This window comes from Lynx rufus, unplaced genomic scaffold (assembly GCF_022079265.1).
Source record: "Lynx rufus isolate CCGP_SWC_20201006 ecotype Redwood Valley unplaced genomic scaffold, mLynRuf1.p SCAF_3, whole genome shotgun sequence".
NCBI lineage: Eukaryota > Metazoa > Chordata > Mammalia > Carnivora > Felidae > Lynx > Lynx rufus.
In genome coordinates, this window is record NW_025814845.1 from 196,317,344 (window position 1) to 196,324,655 (window position 7,312).

The 7,312-nt window shown below is 45.5% G+C and overlaps 1 long non-coding RNA gene across 1 annotated transcript; it reads left to right on the top strand.

Annotated features, from left to right (window-relative positions):
* The first annotated feature begins 176 nt into the window (after nucleotides 1-176).
* Nucleotides 177-7,081, top strand: LOC124520674 (uncharacterized). Its single transcript, XR_006964362.1, has 3 exons — nucleotides 177-296; nucleotides 502-902; nucleotides 6,522-7,081. It is a non-coding gene; the product is annotated as an uncharacterized LOC124520674 (long non-coding RNA).
* The last annotated feature ends 231 nt before the right edge of the window (nucleotides 7,082-7,312 follow it).

Here is a 7,312-nt window from a genome sequence, read left to right on the forward strand (position 1 = left end):
CTCAGAAGCGTTTACACCCCATGACCCTCGCCCGTCACCCAGTACCCCTATTGGGGGCGGGGCTCCGCGGCAACAACACGCCGCCTGATTGGCCTCCGGTTGCCATAGTCCCCCCCAGGGGGCGGGATTCCGTGAAATTAACACATGCTCTGATTGGTCGAGCGCGCTGACGGTTGAAGCGCTTCTGCCGACCGGACGCGCGGACCGTCAGGCTGTGCCGCCGCGCATGCCTCAAAGCTCGGCCTCGCTGCAGAAGCGGGAAGGAAGGTGGCGGTTGCCAGGCCCGTGGGGTGAAGGTGGGTGCGGCCAGGAGAGGGGACCCGGGCGGTCGTGTGCGCCCTCCGTTGGATTCTGGGCCCGGGTTGCTTTGAGGGCATGCCCCACCTGCAGCTCGCATGCTCTGAGGGCCCCTAGGTCCCCGGGATGCGCCCGTTAAGCTGAGACGTCCGTCCCCTTACTCGGGGTGCACAGATGACGCGCTGTGTATCTCATGCGTTGCAGACTCTGCGGTCTCCAGTCAAGAGGACTCATGCCTTCAGCAAATATTTGTCAAGCTTGGTTTGGGAAGGCCAGAAAGACGGAACTGGAGCGGTTAGCGCCATCAAAGCTCCGCCCCGGGTTATCTGTCCCCGGCTAAGCTTAGCGAGATGGCTTCAGTCTCAGGGCGGCTCCCACACCCTCCGCCTTCTCTGCTGCTTCCCCTTCTCCCCAGCAAGTGCACAGGACTCCCTTCCTTCCGCTGGGGTGGTGGGGAGTCAGGCCTCCTCCTTCCATCACAATAATGATGATAATTACACGTTAACGCACCGCTGGCCGGCCTCTTCGGGAGGTTCTTACCACACTTGGATCAGACCTTTCCAATTCACGCTTGCTTCACCCCCCGCCCCCCACCCAGGGCCAGGGTATGTATATATATATATATATAGCCATGTTTTATGCAGTACTTAAAAAGTACCAGGACTGTGCATAAAGAATATGTAAAGTACTGACCTACTTGGGTGACCTTCACAAAAGCCTGCGGAGGCAGGGCATTTTTATTCATGTAAAAACAGATCCAGAGAACTTTTGGATCCTTCTACTGCCTTTGGCTTCACTACAAAAGGTTTAAAATGTAACTCTTTCCGGGGAGAGTTGCACTTCAAAAGAATGCCAAGGGCTTTCAATGATAAAATTTTGTTTTGTTTTTCCTCTTCTTGGAAGCCAGTGAGGTACCTTTATGCAGGGAGGCATTTTAATGGAAAATGGGAATCCGGGCCAGGACAGTGGCTCCTTTCTCTATCTGTACATGATTGACAATCATCTGTATGATGATTGGTAGATGGTTATGTTAGGAGAGCAAGCCAGGTGGGCAGAGAGTTCTCAAGGCACCAAGTATTTGGACAAGTATACCGCCAACAGGAAGTGTTGCACAAAAGGAAGACTTTGCAGGGTTTCCCCTCTCTTTCTATGGAAGGTAATGGCTTGTACTGTGAGAGGAACTAGATTTCTTTTTGGAGGGAAAGAGTCATGGGCATGGATATGTGCAAACCCAGTGCCGCTCCTGCTTCCTTTGATGGAGACCAGACATCCCTACAATTAGAAAAATGTATGAAGAGATAAAACAGGCTCGGCGTTCACATTACAATCTGTATGTATGGAGTCAGTAATTAGTGGACGTATGTAAATGCGTTATTTCTGTGAATTACGCCCCAGTTACTGTTGGTCACCGGTCGTAAAGCTCTGTGCAGTGTTTTGGCATGGAGACTCTTGAGAGCTGAGCCTCTTTCCCCGTTGGTGTCAAAACCCAGCCCCTCCCTACCTGGTGACGGCCCGTGTGCTCTTCTCTTTTCTAACAGTGGCAGATTCACTTTCCCTTTTGGCTGCTAGCAACCCCTCCTCCCCCAAGCTGTAATCAACCCACATCCTCTGCTTCTGCTTCTCACTTTGTACATTTTTTTTTATTTGGGGGAGGGGCAGAGAGAGAAGGTGACACAGAATCCGAAGCAGGCTCCAGGCTCTGAGCTGTCAGCACAGAACCCGTCGCAGGCCCGGAACTCACAAACCGGGGAGATCGTGACCTGAGCCGAAGTCGGACGCTCAACTCACGCAGCCACCCAGGCGCCCCTGTACATTTTTTTTTTTTTAATTCCTTGCAATCTGACTTCCTCTTGTACCACTCTAGAAAAACGGGTTTTTTTAGAGAAGCATAGCTACCCTAGCCTGCAGACATTGCCCCTGGGATACAAACAACAGTGAAAAGACCGGTTCTGTGTAGGCTTTCCTGGTGCCAAGGTCGTGTGAGGGCTTACATGTTCCCACATGTTTGTATGCAAACAGGATATTGGGATAGGGCAAGATATTAAAGGAGATTTTATTTAGTCTGGGGACAAAGAAGCCTTCTCGAACAGTGACGCTTATGATGAAGCTGAACAGTGGAGATAGCTAGGCTGCAGCTGGAGAGGAGGAGCCTCCCGAGTGAGAAGGCTGTACCTGAAGGGCTGAAATAAGAGCGTGCAGTGTCTGGGGCCCTTGGGTGGCTCACTCGGCTAAGCGTCGGACTTCAGCTCAGGTCACGATCCCATGGTTGGTGGGTTCAAGGCTCCCATGAGGCTCTCTGCAGTCAGCACGGAGCCCGCTTGGGATCCTCTGTCCCCCCACTCTGTGCACATGTGTGCTCTCTCTCAAAAATAAATAAACTTAAAAAAAAAAAAAAAGATTCTCTCCTTCTGCCCCCCCAAAAAGAGTGTGCAGTGCCCTCAAGCTCTGAAAAGCCCCGTGTGGAGCAATGGAATGGGCCACACTTTTAAAAAATTGTCTGCATGCCCCCTAAAAGAAATGTATTTCCCTCACACATTTTACAGTTAATAGCTAAAGTTGTTTTTGTCATAGGTTTAATTAGTTACAAAATAAGTTCTGATGAGTTACACTTTATTTCTTTTAACATTTATTTTGAGGGAGTGCACGTGCATGCGGGGGAGGGGCACAGGGAGAGGAAGGATGAGAATCCCAAGCAGGCTCCATGCAGCCACCACACGGCCTGACTTGGGACTTGTCCTCACGGACCGCGAGATGATGACCTGAACCCAAACCAGGAGGCCAACCTTTAACGGACAGGGCCACCCAGGAGCCCCCAACATTTTAAAGTGATTACAGAAATCTTTTAAATGGTCTGAGTGGATTATGAATACCATGGGGATTTATTATCCATCATCATTTATTTAAATACTTAAGATTTTTACTCAATTAGGATTTTATAGTGATCCTTTCTTTTTCTCCTTGAAAACGTATTTCATTCCACTTCTATCACAGAATTTGACTTTATGGAATATCTTCTTAAGACTCAAAGTCTTTTACCAGTCTTATCTCAGGTATCTAAGAGTAAAAATTCCTTCTGGATTGAGCTCTTACTTTTGTTAGCATCATACAGTGTAATCAGTGTGTGTCACAAAATCTGGTAATTATTGCAAATAAAAGTAAAGTTTTATTGGCAATGCGTGCCTTAATGATGCCTTCATTAAAAGAAAGTTTAAATTGTCTTTTGCCATCCTCAAGTTACACCTTTCCACCTCCCTGTAGTACCATATAGTAAGATTGGAGGTGGGCCAGGTGGGTGGAGCCATCATGACATGCAAGGTGGGTCTGGCCTTCCAGGAGTCTTCATACACCAGCTTTAGGAAAGTTAAGCATCCGAAAGTCACGTTCCTTTAAAACTACTTATGAACACATCTTTACAGACTCTCAGGGTCACCCCGTGGAATAGTTTGAGAACTGTTGGTGGAGAAAGTGGGCGAGGGAAGGAGACATGATAGCGGTTTAGTCTGGAAAGGACGGATAGGCAAGAACCACATGACAGCAGAACTTAGGAGATGTAAAGGATTCTAGACGTTATCCTAAAGGATCTGGAAAGCTATTAAAAGGTTTTAAAGAGGGAAGTGACCTTAGACTTGATTTAAAAAAAAAAGTTGTTCTAGGCAGTGTGGAAAGTAGATTGGAAGCAGTTGGGAGATGTGCTAGACTCCTAGCTAGAAATAGTGTGGGCTTAGACTTTGTTAGTGACCATGTATGGAGAACAAGAAGCTAATTCCTCAGGTACAGCATTGTTGGAGGGAAATTTGACAGTATCTAGTAAACCTGGACAGATACCCTTTGAGTCAACACATCTAATTAAATGAATGTCCACAGTAGAATGATTACATGAATTCACAGAGACGACCAAGTAGAATACTATGCTGTAGATAAAAAGGAACAAAGAGATCCAAATGAACTGTCCTAGATCTCCAAGACATTAGGTGGGAAAAGTAGTTGCTGAATAACATGTGCAGTTATTATCCCATTTCAGTAAAAACTAAAACCATGTATTTGTACATGCAAATGTCTAGAAACTACTGATGGCCGTGATTATCTCTGGGGCAGGGAAGGAAGCACAGATGAAGTTCAACTGGACTTGATTGTTGCAAGTTTTTACAAAGAAATATTGATTCCACAAATACATAGCCACTGCTAATTGTATATCCCACCCACTCTGCTGGGTTTCAGAGGTAAAGATGGAGAACAGGTAAAGGCCCTGAGGTTGTGACCCTTGTGAGGTGTGTGTTGGGGCAGGGGAGGAGCTGGGATTTCCTTATTACGTGGGCAAATAAAAAGCCAAGAGGTGACCTTTTGTAAGAGGTAGCTAAGAGGTGTGATCCACAGGAGTTGATTGACTGGTGGTGATAAATGAGAAAGGGAGGAGTGAACGATGCCTTCCAAGTTTCAGGCTTGTGTAGCCAGGTGGAATTTCATTTCACCTACAGATGGAAACAGTCCCATGGGGCATGGAACTTAGCTGGTGGTGTGGGAGCCTTTTAAAAAAACACAGGTTACAAAAACAAAATTAGATTTGAACATGGATATTTGTTTAGAGTGAAAAAAAAAAAACCCACAAAAATAGCCGGCGGATCACAAAAATAAAATATCCAGAAAAGTAACATTATGTAACTGTATCATGTATCTGCAAGTAGAGTATACCTTTCGATTATGAAAACCGTATTTTTTACATACAGCAAGAGAAGTAATAGTCGCTCCTCTGACATAAATGGAAGTGGGGTTTTTATCATCGTTACGATGAATAAAATGCTCAGCCTCACACCTTGACTTTAATATATGTTCACTAAAACTCTAGATTTTTTGTTGTTGTTTTGAGAGGAGGTGTGAAGGAGCAAAATATAGTGGGACCTTGGCAAATCCATTCGAAAACTCATGAAGGAAAACAACTCGAGAAATTTTTTTAAAGGAGGAATACTGAATGGCAGACAGAATGATGGCTAGCCAAAGATCCTAACTTGAACTTGTGAGTAAATTAATTCACATGGCAAAAGAGAATTTGGGACTCCGTTGGAGTTAGGATTACCAATCAGCTAACCTTGAGAGAGTCCTGGGCTACCTATCCAGGTGGGTTCCACGTAATCACCAGGGCCCTTACAAAGGGAAAGAGGGAGGCAGACAAGGAGCTCAGGCTGATTCGGCCTGTTGGCTGGCTTTGAAGATGGAGGAAGGCTGCAGAACAGATCCCTTCCCAGAAACCAGAAGGAACCAGGCCTGCTGACACCTTGACTTTAATCCAGTGAGGCCCAATTTTGGACTTCTGATCTCCAAGATAAGACATTACTTCAGCTACTATGGTAATTTGCTATAGCAGCAATAGAAACACGCTAGGGTGGATTTCTCCAGTAGGTACCAAAACGTGCTCTAAAATACAGTCATAGTATTTTACTAGTGAAGAAATAGAAGGTTCAGGTGAGCAAAATGAAGAGTTGAGAAACCCATGTACTGTGTATTTTGAATTTTTTGAAAGTGGCTTTTGAAACAAAGAATTAGTCAAAAAATGTTGATACTAGTGTTCATGTTTTGAAAAATGTGAACAAACATGACAGCTAACACCAAAATAAAAACCAGACAGGATTTAAACATAAAAACGTTAACAAAAATTAAAAACAGGAGCATACTATAAAAAATAGAAGACAATATGTTTATAATATTCAGATAGAGGAGATTTTATCTGGGATGATCCTAAGACAATCCTCCTTGAGTATAGATTCTCAAGAGATCTTGGAATCTCCACAGAGTAATCTGACAGCAGAGTTAAGTAAGCAATTATATTTATGCTACAAACTACAGAATATTCACCCTGAATGCCGTGAGATGTTATAGTGTCACTGAGGGCCTTGAGGAACACCCAAATTGAATCCACATGAGCTCAGGTGTGGAGTGTCATGAAAGCTGTAACCGAATCGGTTATACTGTAAATAGACCCTCGTAGGTGGTAACAGAGGGTGCTGATCTGGGTGTAGTGCCCTTAGAAAGGGATAGAAGATCTCCGCGTGAGTGATAGAAGATCTCCAACGAGAATACCTTCTATTCACGAACAACCTAAACTTGTTAGCCCAACACTTGGTCTCTATTAGTCAGCTACCATGCAATCCTGTGTTTTTACTTGTAAAACTAAAACAAGGCATCCTTGTTCCAAAAGACTTACACAGTACTTTTTCTTTTTTTAATGTTAGATGAAATCTGGAAATCCCTTTCGCCGCTGTCCCAAGTCCTGACTTCTCACCTGTAAGTTAGAGCTATAAAAACTTTCTAGTTGTTTACCTCTGCCTCTTAGTGGATGTTTGTCCGTCCATGGCTCTGTTCCCCTCTTCACATGAAGATTTTTGAGCAGATCCAATCCCCAACGAAGGTGCCATTTGGGGGGAAGTTGACCCCACCTGTGCTCTGGGGATGGGCCAAAATTAGCAGGTGTCAGGCAGTGGTGTCTGAAGTGTGGACCTTGAACCCCTGAAGCTCCCCCAGGACACATCCAGGGGAAATGTTTCATGATGGTACTGTATCCTGATTTGCCTTTCTCACTGTGTTGACTTTTCAGGGACGACTTCAGGTGAACCTGGTAGCATCTTAGCACGCATCCAAGCCAAGGTACCAAAGCACGCGAGTGCCCAGGTGCCCATCACCACGGACTCGCAGCAGAAACACACTCATCTCACTTAATGTCCTTGATGAAGCAAAAAAAAAAATCCCAAGCTTATTGGGGTGCCTGGGTGGCTCAGTCAGTTGAGCGTCTGACTTCGGCTCAGGTCGTGATCTCGCGGTTCGTGGGTTCGAGCCCTGCGTTGGGCTCTGTGCTGACAGCTCAGAGCCCTGGAACCTGCTTCAGATTCCGTGTCCCCCCTTTCTCTATGCCCCTCCCCCACTCATGCTCTGTCTCTGTCTCTCAAAAGTGAATAAAGATTTAAAAAAAATACCAAGCTTATTAAATCCTTACACTTTAACACTGTTTGTGAGTAAATGGAGAGTT